Genomic DNA, 14707 nt, shown 5'->3' with positions numbered 1-14707 from the left:
AGCATAGAAAAATAAAGACAACTACTTTGAGTCCAAAAATATCATAGAAGAACTGCATGTTAAGTGTGAAGCTTTGAAACACCCTAACCATTTTAACTGTGTATATTTCATTTAATGTGTACATTCAAGAGTGATACGATAAAAATCTATCCACACCTAAAAGATATCTTCTAGTAAGTATTCAATAAAAATTCTCAATAACAAAGTATTGTGTGGGAATGCCTAGGTGGCTCAGATGGTTAAGTGACTGCCTTCAGCTCAGGTTGTGATCCCTAGGATCGATTGCTACATCTGACTCCCTGCTCAGTGGGGAGCCTGCTCCTCCCTCTACCCCTTCCCCTGCTTGTGCTCTCTCTAGCTCTCGTGTGTTCTAATAAATAAATAAAATCTTTGGGGCGCCTGGGTGGCTCAGTGTGTTAAAGCCTCTGCCTTCGGCTCAGGTCATGATCCCAGGGTCCTGGGATCGAGCCCCACATCGGGCTCTCTGCTCAGCGGAGAACCTGCTTTCTCCTCTCTCTCTCCGCCTGCCTCTCTGCCTACTTGTGATCCCTGTCAAATAAATAAAATCTTTAAAAAAATAATAATAAAATAATAAATAAATAAATAAAATCTTTAAAAACGTATCATGCCTATTTAACAGAAAGGTTTTTTTTTTAAGCAATTCATAAAAATGATGGCATACCATATGATCGATGGTCTCTAGTAGACATTTAAACAGTGCTGGTAACAAGGAAAATAGGTGTGACCCCTCGGAAAAGCAATACGTCCGCAACAAATGCCCAAAAAAAAGTACATACCTTAGAAACTCAATCATCCTACTTCCAAGAATTCATCCAAATTAAGGATTCAACAACAAAAAGCTATATACACAAGATATATGTGATAGCATTCAAGAGCAAACAAAAAAATGAAAACTACCAAAAAATACTCAACAGTGGACTGGTTACAAAAATTACTATAATATTAGTAATTAAAATTATTCAGAGGGAAAATGTTTATTTCATAATTCTAAGTAAAAAGGAAGAATAAAAAAGATGTGTAAATAAAGGTGAAAATCTTATACCTTCAAATACTAACCAAAAAAAGATGGCATAGAAATATTAGTAATAAAAGAATGGTAAGACAAAAAGCGCAGTTAAGAATAGAGAAGATCATTATGTAATACTAAATGGTTCAATTCACTGTAATTCAAACCACCAGGATAATAATTCACCACAATTTTAAACTTAGATACACAGCTGCTGTGTAAGTTAGGTAGTTCCTCACAAAATAAAATACAGAATTACCAAATGATCCAGCAATTACACTCCTAGGGATATACTCAAGGACTCACAACAGCCAAAATGTGGAAACAACCCAAGTGACCATCAATAGACAAACAGATAAACAAAATGTACTATATGCAAACAATCGGGTATTACTGAGCCATAAAAAAGGAATAAAATTCTGACACATGCTAAAACATGGATAAAACTTAATCATACAATTAGGATCTAGAGTAGGGAAATTCACTGAGACAGAAAGTAGAATAGAAGTTATCAAGGCTGGGGAGGAAGGAGAGAAAAGTTACTGTTTAATGTTTCTATTTGGGATGATGAAAAAGCTATGAAAACGCACAGTGGTCATGGTTGTGCAATATGTGAATGTACTTTTGTACATAATGCCCCTGAATTGTGTATGTACTTTTGTACTTAATGCCCCCGAACTGTACACTTAAAAATGGTTAAAGCTGGGGCACCTGGGTGGCTCAGTGGGATAAGCCTCTGCCTTTGGCTCAGGTCATGATCTCAGGGTCCTGGGATCCAGCCCCATATCCGGCTCTCTGCTCAGCAGGGAGCCTGCTTCCTCCTCTCTCTCTGCCTGCCTCTCTGCCTACTTGTAATCTCTCTCTGTCAAGTGAATAAATAAAATCTTTTTTTAAAAAATGGTTAAAGCTATAATTTTACATTTTCTGTATTTCACAATAAAAACCTTATTTTAAAAAATTAAACACAAGCATTCCTGTTCCAAGGAAAGGCGGGCAAGTTATCCAAATCCTCCCATGAGAAAAAAGTGAAAGGGCACCTGGGTGGCTCAGTAGGTTAAGCCTCTTCCTTCAGGTCAGGTCATTATCTCAAGAGTCCTTGGATCAAGGCCTGCATCGGGCTCTCTGCTCAGTAGGGAGCCTGCCTCCCCACCTCCCGCCTCTCTGCCTACTTATGATCTCTGTGTCTAATAAATAAATAAAACTTCTTTAAAAAAAAAAAAAAGAAAAATGTAAAAGGCTAAATGAAATATTTTTTAAAATTAACAAAACAAAAGCTTCCTAAAATCAATGAAGAATAACAAGACAAGAAAAGGAGCTCTAAGTCCATAAAACATCCCACATTGCTAAGACAAGTCTAGGAGTAGCTTCACTCTAGGGCAACTGCCAATCTTGGAAAATCAGAACCTACGATTCTTTTTTTTTTTTTCTTTTTTTAAAGATTTTATTTATTTGCCAGAGAGAGAGAGAGAGAGAGAGAGCGCACGCAAGCAAGTACACACAAGCAGGCAGAGGCAGCAAGAGAAGCAGGCTCCCTGCTGAGCAAGGAGCCCGATATGGGACTTGATACCATGACCCTGGGATTATGACCCGAGCCGAAGGCAGTGGCTTAACCCACTGAGCCACCCAGGCGTCCCAGAACCTACGATTCTTGAGATTCACAAGATGAGTGGGAGAAAAATCAGTCCAAGGTCTACAGAACATGGAACATCAAATGGGAGACCTCCTTCATAATAAGCCAAGGACTCACAGTACACCAACAATCATGAGACCAGAATGGTCCAGAAGTGGAAGAGCTCCTGGATAGAAATACATGCCAGACAGGAATCACCTGGGTCCTCCAAAGACTCTTAGACTTAACTGGCCCTGCCCATAGTGTCTAACGCAAGGATAGGAAGGCAAAAAACACTTAAGAATCTTTTATTCCACAAGCAGCTCTTTTCACCAGAAAGAGAAGGATTTTATTTTTATTGTACACCTCAATAAATGGCGCTGGGACAATTTGCTTATATGGAAAAAAATGTGAGTGTGCACGTGTGCACACGTGTGCAGCTGGGAGACACCTAGGAAGGTCATCTTCAGCAATACAATCTACAATAGCAAAAACTGAAAATAACTTAGATGTCTGTCAACATAGATAATTAAACTGTCAGATTTCATAAAATGGAATACTAACTATATAAAAGAGAAAACTACAGGGGTGCCTGGGTGGCTCAGCTGGTTAAGAGTCTAGACACTGATCTCATGGATTGTGAGATGGAGCCCAACCAAGCTCAGCAGGGAGTCTGCTTTAGATTCTCTCCCTCTGACCCTTCCCCGTGCACATGTGCACTCCCTCTCAAATAAATAAATAGATTAAAACAACAACAACAAAAAACTATAAATGAACTAGAGCTTTACATATGGCAACATGGATGAAACTCAGCATCTTAGTAAATAATAGATATAAGAAACCACATACATAAACTTCAAAAACATCTAAAACTAAACAATATACAGTCTAGCAGGGCACCTGGTGGCTCAGTTAGTTAAGTGCCTGACTTCGGCTCAGGTCATGAACCCAGGATCCTGGGATCACATCCCACATCCAAGCTCCCTGCTCAGTGGGGAGTCTGCTTGTCCCTCTACCCCTCTCCCCACTCATGCACACGCTCATGCTCTCTTTCAAATAAACAGAATTTAAAAATATATATACAATCTGGGCGCCTGGGTGGCTCAGTGGGTTAAGCCGCTGCCTTCGGCTCAGGTCATGATCTCAGGGTCCTGGGATCGAGTCCCGCATCGGGCTCTCTGCTTGGCAGGGAGCCTGCTTCCTCCTCTCTCTCTCTCTGCCTGCCTCTCTGCCTACTTGTGATCTCTCTCTGTCAAATAAATAAATAAAATCTTAAAAAAAAAAAAATATATATATATATATACAATCTAAGAATATATATATGCAATAAAAGTATAAACAAAAGCAAGCAAATGATATAATTAGATGTAGTTCTCCTTGATGAAGGAAGAGAAATGCTATTAGGAGAAGCAAGCTGTCACAGAGCATTTCAAAGGTAAAAGCCCTCTAATTGTTGAGACAGGTAAAATACAGGGGTGGTTTGATTTTTTCTTTAAATTTTTAGTGTAAACATTATGTAACCTTTTAAGTCTGAAATTGTAAAAAAAAAAAATTTTTTTTTAAAGATTTTATTTATTTATTTGACAGACAGAGACCACAAGTAGGCAGAGAAGCAGGTAGAGAGAGGAAGGGAAGCAGGCTCTCTGCTGAGCAGAGAGCGGGGCTCGATCCCAGGACCCTGGGATCATGACCTGAGCCAAAGGCAGAAGCTTTAACCCACTGAGCCACCCAGGCGCCCCGTAAAATTTCTTCTTAAAAATTCTATGTACAGGGACGCCTGGGTGGCTCAGTTGGTTGGACGACTGCCTTCGGCTCAGGTCATGATCCTGGAGTCCCGGGATCGAGTCCCGCATCGGGCTCCCAGCTCCATGGAGAGTCTGCTTCTCTCTCTGACCTTCTCCTTGCTCATGCTCTCTCTCACTGTCTCTCTCTCAAATAAATAAATAAAATCTTTAAAAAAAAAAAAAAAATTCTATGTACATTGATCAAAATAATCTGAAAAATATATTTATATGTGAACAAACAATAGGATATAAAAAAATAAGTTTTATAGTAGGGCAACAGGATCTGGGGTAGTATTTTCCTCAAGTTAACGTTGTCTTTAGCATCTTTTACAACAAGCATATTTTTTTTCTTACAGCATCTTCGGTTACAATGGTGAGTACCCACCTGATCACTAAGCAAAAGCTGATTTCCTCCTTGATATAAGGTGTCACAAAGCATGTCCACATCATTATTCAGTTTGGACAGAAAGAAACAATGTTCTTGAGCAGAAACTGCCAACTGATCTTGTACTAAAGAAACATCCTTTTTTAATTTCTCAGCCACTTCCTCCAGGTTTCCATGGGTTATAAATAATTCTTTTTTCTTATTCTCTCCTTCTAAAAGTTGATAAAGCCTAAAATTTGAAAATAAAAATTATAGGAGAAAATTCTCAAATCAGTACAATTTTCAAAATTATAATCTTTATATTGAGTACTGGGTATCTTTGTGGATATGTAACAGATTAAAAATATTAACCTGGAAAAAAATTAATCTGTCTACTGCTAAATCAAACAACCAAAAACATTCCAGCTAAAATACTCTCTCATTACAGGGCACCTGGGTAGCTCAGTCAGTTAAGCTTCTGCCTTCCACTCAGGTCATGATCCCAGGATTCAGTTCTGCATCGGGCTCCCTGCTCAGCGGGGAGTCTGCTTCCTCCTCTCTCTGTCCCTATCATGCTCTCTCTCAAATAAATAACATCTTTAAGAAAAATAAAATACTGGGCCCCTGGGTGGCTCAGTGGGTTAAGCCTCTGCCTTCAGCTCATGTCATGATCTCAGGGTCCTGGGATCGAGTCCTGCATTGGGCTCTCTGCTCAGCAAGGGTCCTGCTTTTCTCTCTCTCTCTCTCTCTCTCTCTCTCTCGGCCTGCCTCTCTGCCTACTTGTGATCTCTGTCAAAACATAAAATCTTAAAAAAAAAAGAAAAAGAAAAAGAAAATACTATCTCATTACAGAAATACACATTGTAATTACTGTTACCTGCTTCCCACTTTCTCATCTCCCAAATTTTAAATATATTTTTTTACTTTTAATTGCCATTACCCTATTTCAAACAAAGTATGTTTCAGAAATACCACCCAAAAAAACACTTTTCACAGAACATAAGTGTGATATAACAGAAATAGCAATGAAGTTGAAACAGAAGACCCAGGTCTGATTTCGGCTGTCTTTTGATACCTGGGTCAGGTCAACATCTGACACTAAATTTTTCACGTCACATACCTATCATTCTAGGATGGTACTGGATTTAAAAGAAAAAAATTAAAAATAAAATATAAAACGTAAAAAAAAAGTAAGCAATAAAGAGCTACAGAAATAGTAAACTTGCTACTTCAGTCTTATCCATATTTGTTGAATTAAATTCCTAATGAACTATTAGGCCACTTTAACATTTCAAACATTAATGGCAGAAAATCCTTTGGAACAAATGGAAAAATGTGAGGCAGAATTTTCTATATATTTCTGACCAAAAAGGTTTGTTCTTTTTCTTCAATTTCAAAAATATGTATTTTTTAAATTATTTCAATTATTTTAACAAGTTGCAACAGACTTCATAAAATTGGTTCAAGTCCAAGGCTGTGGATTTTGTTCTTGTGGGATGTGACTACACAACTTCAGGGGGAACTATTCTTTTTTTTTTTTTTTTTTAAGATTTTATTTATTTGTCAGAGAGAGAGAGGGAGAGCGAGCACAGGCAGACAGAATGGCAAGCAGAGGCAGAGGGAGAAGCAGGCTCCCTGCTGAGCAAGGAGCCCGATGTGGGACTAGATCCCAGGACACTGGGATCATGACCTGAACCAAAGGCAGCTGCTTAACCAACTGAGCCACCTAGGCGTCCAGGGGGAACTATTCGTAACTCATGATGTCAGTGTCACCCTTTCCATGTCCCTCACCTCATTAATAAGAAAAAAAAAAAAAAAGGAGGGGCGCCTGGGTGGCTCAGGGGATTGTGTGTCTGCCTTCCGCTCAGGTTCTGATCCCAGGGTCCTGGGATCCAGCCCCACGTTGGGCTCCACATTCCGGTCCCTACTCAGCAGGGAGTCTGCTTCTCCCTCTGTCCCTTTCCCTGCTTGTGCTTGCTCTCCCCCTCTCAAACAAATAAAATATTAAAAACAAAAAGAATAGATGATTTTCCTCTACAACTCGAAAAAAATCAGGAGTAAGATCCAGATTGTTGAGGACTTTGACTACTTTAGTCCTCTAATTTTTGTATCCCTATACCATCAACTGGTTTGACATCCAGAAGAGGCTGGGAGGGAGCATTCATTTTCACAGATTCACCTGACCAAAAACAAAGTCAGTTTCCCCTCTTCTCTCTGCTGACACCTTCTCTAAATGCAATCAGTTCTCTGCCTAGCAATACTGGTGTGTTTCTATTCAACACACCAAGCTGTATTCAAACTCCCAGTAGTTAAAACTCCTGCCTCAATCTCAAATAAGGCATCTAAATAATGGTGCCTAAAGGTGAGTAAAACCTTGTACAGTCACTCCGCCAACCCATCCACCTCAGCTCTAAAACAGCTACTCCCAGATTTAAAATGAATGGAAAAGGGAGCAAAATATTCAAAATGAACGAGTCATATGTGAGAAAAATGAAAGAAGAGTACAGAGGGCCAAAAACAGAAAGCGAAAAATGTTTTAAACTTCCACAGTATTAGTTCAAACTCTCTACAGTATTTCACAAAAACCAAAAAATGACTAAAGAAACAAAGATACACACCTGTGAGTAGAATAGTCCTTGGTATCAATGGTATTCCTTGGATTTATCTGCTGAGATACTAATGGATCTGTTAGCATTTCTAATCGCTTGTGGAGCATCCTATTACTTTGACTAAGTTCTTGAACCAAATTTTCAAGTTGACGATATATGTCCCAGTGCTTTCTCAATTCAATTTCATATGATAACTGTAGAAGTTCAAAAGAGGCTTTTTGCTTTATCAATTGATTTAAAACTAACTCTTGTCTTGCAGTATAACAGTCTTGTTTAGCAATCTGTAGATCAAAATCTCCCTTTACAACTGGCATATTCAATAACTGGGCATTCTCTTTTACCACAGCAGGCAAATTTTTATCTTTTATATGAGAGATTTGTTCTTCGAGTTTCAGAATCTCACTCTTCAAGTTAGAAATTTTAGCATCCAAATTATCTTTGCCAAGAGCCTACACAGAAATAGCAATTACATTTAAACCAAGAAGTATAAAGTTGAAAGTTTTAACATAATTTTACTTCCATTTTAGTTTATCAGATATTGTGCTAATAAAAACTAATTTCATGTTAACAAAAGCCAAAATCACAGCTTAAAAAAGGGAAAGCGTAGGTTAAGCCAAAAGTAAACTGCTAAGTTTTAATACTATTACTACCATATATATACAGTAATGGCTACCAAAACACACCCCCTGTAGCGCAGAAATCACCAAATGCATATGTACACTAAGTTTCTCTCAAAACAAAAACTATCGGGTGCCTGGGTGTCTCAGTGGGTTAAAGCCTCTGCCTTTGGCTCAGGTCATGGTTCTGGAATCAAGACCCGCATGGGCTCTCTGCTCAGCAGGGAGCCTGCTTCTCTGTCTCTCTCTGCCTACTTGTGATCCCTATATGTCAAATAAATAAATAAAATCTTTAAAAGGAAAAAAAAGTATCCCAGTAGCTATTCTCCTAGTCTGTCAGTTGATTTTTAGCACTTGTAAAGAGTGACAGAACTTCACACATTATTCTAAAGTCTGTGTCAGTTACATGAACTAACTTGGTGCTCATATTCAGTTTCAGCTATATTTTCACTCAGTTATCTAGGGGTTAAATTACCAAGGCAGCAAGCTTTCCAAGAGTCCAGCTGGATATGTGCACTACATCTGTACATTCTCAACTAAAAAGTCAGGGTTTCAGTCCACTGAATTGGGTCCCTGACTTCAGCAGCACCAAACAAGGAGCAAACAAGGCAGAATACCCATAACAAAGCAACAAGGCTCTTTACCCAAACATCATGAAAGAGAGGAATTTCAGTGTCCTCTGAGTCTGAACCAACACCAATTTCAAATTCAGAAAAAGTGCTTTGTTTAAAATTAGCTACTGCGATGGGGTTATAATTACTATTTTTGCCCTCCACTGATACGAATATCTATTTGTATGAAACACTGACACAGGGCACCTGGGTGGCTCAGTCATTGAGCTTCTGCCTTCGGCTCAGGTCATGATCCCAGGGTTCTGGGATCAAGCCCCGCATCGGGTTCCCTGCTTGGCAGGAAGCCTGCTTCTCCCACTCCCACTCCCCCTGCTTGTGTTCTCTCTCTCACTGTGTGTGTCTCTCCCTATCAGATAAATAAATAAATAAATCTTTAAAAAAAAAAAAAAAAACACTGACACACATCAAAACTAAGCACTGAATAAACACAAAATAAGAAAATGTAACTTAAATTTCTTACATTCTGTTACAAATGTACTTGTTTCATCTTCCTTCCTAAAGTACTGTGATATTAATACGTCTTCCATTATGAGCAATAATTACTATAGGAATCCAATCTCATTTCTCATGTTTACCTTGCTAGAGAGGCTATGAAGATTCTCCTCTGCCCACTGTATCCTTGACTTCATGCTTAAATTACCAGCTTTCAAGTGAATTAACTCATGTTGAGCACAAATGTAGGCTAGCTGCAACCTTGCCATCTCTAGCCGTCTCTCTCCAAGGATTTCTTGATTATCACAAATAGATGGTGCTTGTATATCTAACAGTTGAAAATTTTCTTCATTTGAACTTTCAACTACTTCGTGTATACCGGGAAAGAACTGTTTTTTGGTATATAAAGTTAACGCGGCTGTGCTTTGCTCTTCCTGGCTTAGATATTTTTCCAAGGAAAACTGAGATAAAAACACCAGTGGGTTTGTCCCTTGATCCAAATTAGAATGTCTGAAGAACATCATCAATTTAGCAACTCCATCAGTAAGCGCCTGAAGTTCACTATTTATCTTAGTATTCATAGCATTCAGAATTCCTTGACTCTGCTTCAGCCTTTTAGTGGCTGCTGCTTCTTTAGCATTTAACCTCAGAGATCTGTGGCTTGTTACGGAAGCCATTAACTGGCATTTATTACGTCGCTGAATTTTTAGGTTCTTTAATTTCTGCAGAATCTGAACCTCAGTCTCTAATTTATCTAGCACTTTGTCATCCAGGGCAGATGTCTTCAAATCAGAAGTCTTACAGGTTTTAAGAACTTCATCTAATGCTGCTCCTTCTAGGATAGGCTTGCCTGATTTTTGAAGAATGCTAAAAGCTTCCAATTCTTCTTCAGACAATACATTCTGTTCATTCACATTCCCACAAAACCACTTCAGAAATGATTCATCTTCAACAGTCTCAAACAACCAGTCAAAATCTTCCCCATTAAGAGTATCAGCTTTAGGATAATTGATTTTTTTTAATGTTTCCACAAACTCTTTTCCACAACTCATGGTTTAAATACCCAATTTCTTTGTGATGGATATGGATTTATGTTGATAGTTAGAAAATAAACCCCAATATTAAATTTATGTTAAGTCCATAGAGAAGGGAAAAAATATTTTTAGAATTTGACTTCTCCTGGGGGAGGAAAAACAAGTATTAGACCATAAATAAAATAACTGTATTTGTAAATGGACGATACTGATAAATATGACAACATCTGGGAACCATCTAACCCAGAGGGAGTTATAGCTGAAATGTTTGATGAAGATAAACAAAATAAACTATGATATTGTATCTTACGGAGCAGATGAGTTCATGCATTCAGTCTTTAATTCAGAATAAATATGTCTAAAACAGTCCAAGCCAGCCTGTGGCTCGCAGCCTCTTCCCCCAACCCGCCGTTCCCAAATAAGAAAACAAATAGGTAACGTCCCCGAGGCAGAGTCAACAAGATGCTAACCTCCGGCGACTCAGTGAGCACCAGCCATTCGCACAGGAACCGATGTCCACAGACGGTCCAGCTAGTGCAGCCAACGGCGGGCTCAAGACTGTGAAGAACCGCCCTCGCAATGACCTTAAAACTCAACGAAAGAAGAAAACTGTCACGCTGTGTGGTGAGGGCCGACACCCGTCTCGCAAGGTGCACAAGTATCAGGTCGCTATTCCGAGCACCCAAAACTACACAACCGTGTAGCTCAACTGTACTTCCGAGCAAAAAACTAAAGCAAAATAACCCCAAACCCGAGCACCAAGTACCCGCCAGGGCACGAGTCCCGGAGAACTAAGCACCCGTGGTAAAAACACATGGGCATTTGCGGGTCTGTAGCCAACGCCCCGCCGAACCACCACGATGACCTCCCTAAAGGAGCCCCACGGACGGTGGCCAGCCGCACAGACGCACGTGCGACACGGATGCAGGTCAGTAACACATACCAGCATTAAAGGTAAACCGCAGACCCCAGCCGCACAGGCCCCGGCGCCCGCGGCCCCGCCCCCACCCAGGCCCCGCCCCCGCCGCGCGAGACCAGCCGCCGGCGGCCCAGCCCGCCCAAAGAGCACCAGACCGCCGGCCCTCGAACCCCGCGCCCGCCCGAGAGGACCCGCCCGCGACCCTGCCCCGCCCCCGCCTCGACCCCCCACCGGAAGGCCACTCACTCTCCCGGGCGCCGCGCTCCCCGCCGACGCCCACCTCTCGCTTGCATTCGCACTCCTCGCCCTCGTCCGTAGCTCCAAGCCCTGCGGACCCCGACTGTGCCGCGCGGGCAAGTACCTGCGCGCCTGAAAGGAGTCCCCAGGGTTGCCTGGAGAGAAAAATCGGCGCCGCTCCCACAGCCCCACGCCTCGGAACGGAGAGGCCCATTCACCTTTGGAAGCTCCGTTCGCGTCCCTCAGAAGCCCGCCGCCGCATTCCGCGTCTCGCAATGCCTCACGGGAGCGCTGCCACCGCGCGCGCGCAGACGGGGCAGAGGCAGGGCGTGGCTTGACCGTCTGCGCAGGCGCGGCGTCGGAAGAGGCGGGCCTGGAGGGGAGGGATTATGGGGCGGAGTTGAGCAGGGCGCTGTCCCGCCCCCCGGCCTAGCGCCCCGCGCTGCGGGCGAGCTGGTTGGCTCCCTGCCGCAGGGGCGGGGCCAGGATGCGCAGGCCCGGGTGGGGGTCTTGGGGCGAGTCGGGATTTGGCGCCCGGAGTGCTGCGGCGGTCGGCGTCCCAGGACCGGTGCTTCAGCGCGGGCGGATTCGCGGTCCTGCCGTCCAGTTCCCCAGACCCGCATTCTCTAAGTAGGCCGTTTTCAGGGACGGACGGCCGCAGCCCGGGGCCGCCAGGACCGGTTACGACGAACGCGCCCCCGGCAGGTCCCGGGAGCGGATGCGCTGCGGGACCCCGAGCTGGCGGGTCGCGTCTGGGGCGGATCTGGCTGGGCTGTCCTGACTCGCTTTACCGGCTTCGGCGTTGAGCGGTGTCTTGTAAAGCCCGCAATCCACGAGCTCTCGCCGGGCCTCGAAGCAAAAGCCGACTTCTCTACATCCCGTTTTTCAAAACACAACTTAAAAAAAAAAAAAAAAAAAAAGGTTTATTCATTTATTTGAGAGCGAGAGCAGGAGCATGGGGAATGGGGAGCGACAGAAAGAGAAGCGCGCTTTCCGCGGAGCAGGGAGCCTGATGCGGGCCTCGATCTGGCGGCGTTGGGATCATGACCCGAGCCGAAGGCATGCGCTCCACCGGCTGCGTCGCCCGGGCGCCCCTCAAAATACAACTTAGAGTTGAAAATATAGAAACGTACATGGTAGTGTATGTGGAAGGTCAATCAAGAGGGAAGCTGTTTCCAAGGACTGTCCCAGGCCGAGGACGTGGGTGGTCAGTCCACGAGTGGGGAGACCCCTGCACCCCACCTCCGCAGTCCGTGCGCACCTCGCCGATGCCCTACAGCCCGGAGCGGTCACACCTGCGGGGCTGCCCTGGGCGTGCGGCCGCGGCCACTTGCATCCCTACCGCCAGTCGTTTCCCTCCCCAGTCTTACACAGACTGACCTCCCGATGTACGTGCTTCCGGCCCTGTCCTTACCCCCGAGTCGGTTCTCTCTACCCCCAGCATCCAATGACCTGATGGTCGCTTGTCCGAGACGAGACGAAGTAGTCTCGGGGGAAAATGGAAGGGCAGAAGTCTTTCTGAATAATTTTTCTTAATCTTTTTACGGGGAGGGGAAAAAACGGTCTAAGGCAGAAATCATGGATGCATCTTGAGTGGAAGATACTTATTAATCCTTCATTTTTTTTTTAAATTTTCTCTTCTGAAAGGGAATAAAGCCTAAAATGATCTGAAAGGCAAAGATTACAGGGGGAAACATTGAAATTGATATCCCGCCTGAAACAAGCTGGGACTGGACCAGGGGAGGAGACTGGTGAACTCAGAAGCAAGGTTGGAGCCCATGGACCAGGAGAACTCCCCTTGGCCACTGACCTGGGGGGCAGAGATGGGGACTCCTGCCTCCCCCCACCCAGGGGAGTCCAGCCGCCTGGCAGGAAGTGGAGACTGTTCAGACAGCGCCTTAGGACATTTCGCTGAGGCGGCAAAGTTTGGGGGAGAGAGAGGAGCAGAATTACCCTAGGGAGGGGGTGGGGGAAGGGTTTGGGTTTGTTTTGTTTTCAGATGAGAGGAACTTGGGGATGTTTATAGACTGTGAAGAGGAACTTAGAGGAGAAAGGGCTGCTTTTTGGAAAGATCCCGGTGGGACAGGAGGGTAAGGGACAGGAGGATAAGGCATAGGAAGGTGTTCTATAATCCTACATTTCAGTGCAACTCCTGGGTCATTTCCTGGGCCCACAAATTCTCCATATAACTTTGAATTGCTGACCATGATTATTACTTTGAAAGATGTTTGTGGGGCCAAAAAATAAATAAATAAAGCCATAAAAACATAAAGTAGAAATCGCGATGTTATTAGCTCCCAGAGTACAAACAACATACAGTGGGCTTAATCATGAAGCCCCTGAAGCTGGCTTTGAAATCTCATCAGGGCATTCCTGTACTCCGGCTGCACTTGGGATTGAAGAAGCAAAACGGTCACACTTACTTCCAAGATGAGGTTTCTTTGCTCCAATCAAAATCGTTCGGGGTTTTAGTGGGGTCCTTACAGAGTCGAAAGATGAAGGGAACCCACAGATGAGCCTTGGTGGAAGGGGGCAGGCCAGGCCCTCAGCATCCTCCACGCCCAGCTGTGAGCCATGGTGGACTTGCAGATTGCTTTTTCTCATCTCCTTCCTGTAGAAATCTTCTTTCTCCTGCTGATACTAAAAAGTATTCTAGGTTCTGGACAATATGTTTTTAGATAGTCTAATACTAGATAGAAGTCTGATGATAAAGATCACTTATTTTTAGATGCAGGTTTGGGTATGGGCAGGGCTCCATTCTCAAACAACTAGAGGAGTCGGAGGCTTTTCCAGGCAGAGGAGTGACATTCTCAGTAACAAAAGTGACAAAAAGGTGGCCAGAGATGGATTCCGAGAGGCTCCCGGGCCTGGGGGAGAGCAGGAGCAAGCTGGCTCCTGGAGGGGCTGAGAGCCGCCTTGAGGGCAGAACCCGGAGCCAGGAGGGCCAGAGACTCTCAGCATCTAGCTGAGCAAGAAAGTGACACTTTCACTCTCCCTATTAATCCTGCCTAGTCAGAAGAATGCAGAGGGCATCAAGGAAGAGGGTGTGAAGAAAGTGATTCTGTCTTCCATCACATTGATATTCATGTAACAAAAGTAAAAACTCAGGAACAGGTTGGGGGTAGGGGCTCACCAAGATAGTTCAACTAGGGATGGGAAGAGTTTGGGGGTAAAGGGGTTCTGAGGAAGGGGGCAGTGAGGGGCCTGATGGGCTCAGGGGCTCATGAAGACCCTCCAGACAGACTTAGGAGGCAGAAGGCAACAAGGAGGCAGCTGAGAGCCACTGGGAGCTAAAGGGGCAAGTGGCATAATCCCATTTACATTCTGGAAAGATCTTCATGCAGTTAGCCTGCACTGGGGGCCTGGGGTAGCTAGGGACTGGGAACAGAGGAAAGGAAATGGCATGAAAAGAGCCTTGCCACCCAATTTTGGGGGCCCTAATC

The 14707-nt window shown here is 43.8% G+C and overlaps 1 protein-coding gene across 1 annotated transcript in view; it reads right to left on the bottom strand.

The window, feature by feature from the left end:
- Nucleotides 1-14324, bottom strand: part of POLN (DNA polymerase nu) — a 160226-nt gene extending 145902 nt beyond the window's left edge. Inside the window, 2 exon segments of the mRNA XM_059166889.1 lie at nucleotides 10579-10692; nucleotides 11483-14324. The gene's annotated coding sequence lies outside the window, so the exon portion shown is untranslated.
- Nucleotides 14325-14707: the final 383 nt, after the last annotated feature.

This window comes from Mustela lutreola, chromosome 1, assembly GCF_030435805.1.
Source record: "Mustela lutreola isolate mMusLut2 chromosome 1, mMusLut2.pri, whole genome shotgun sequence".
NCBI classification, from domain to species: Eukaryota; Metazoa; Chordata; class Mammalia; order Carnivora; family Mustelidae; genus Mustela; species Mustela lutreola.
This window is presented reverse-complemented; position numbering and strand designations above follow the sequence as displayed.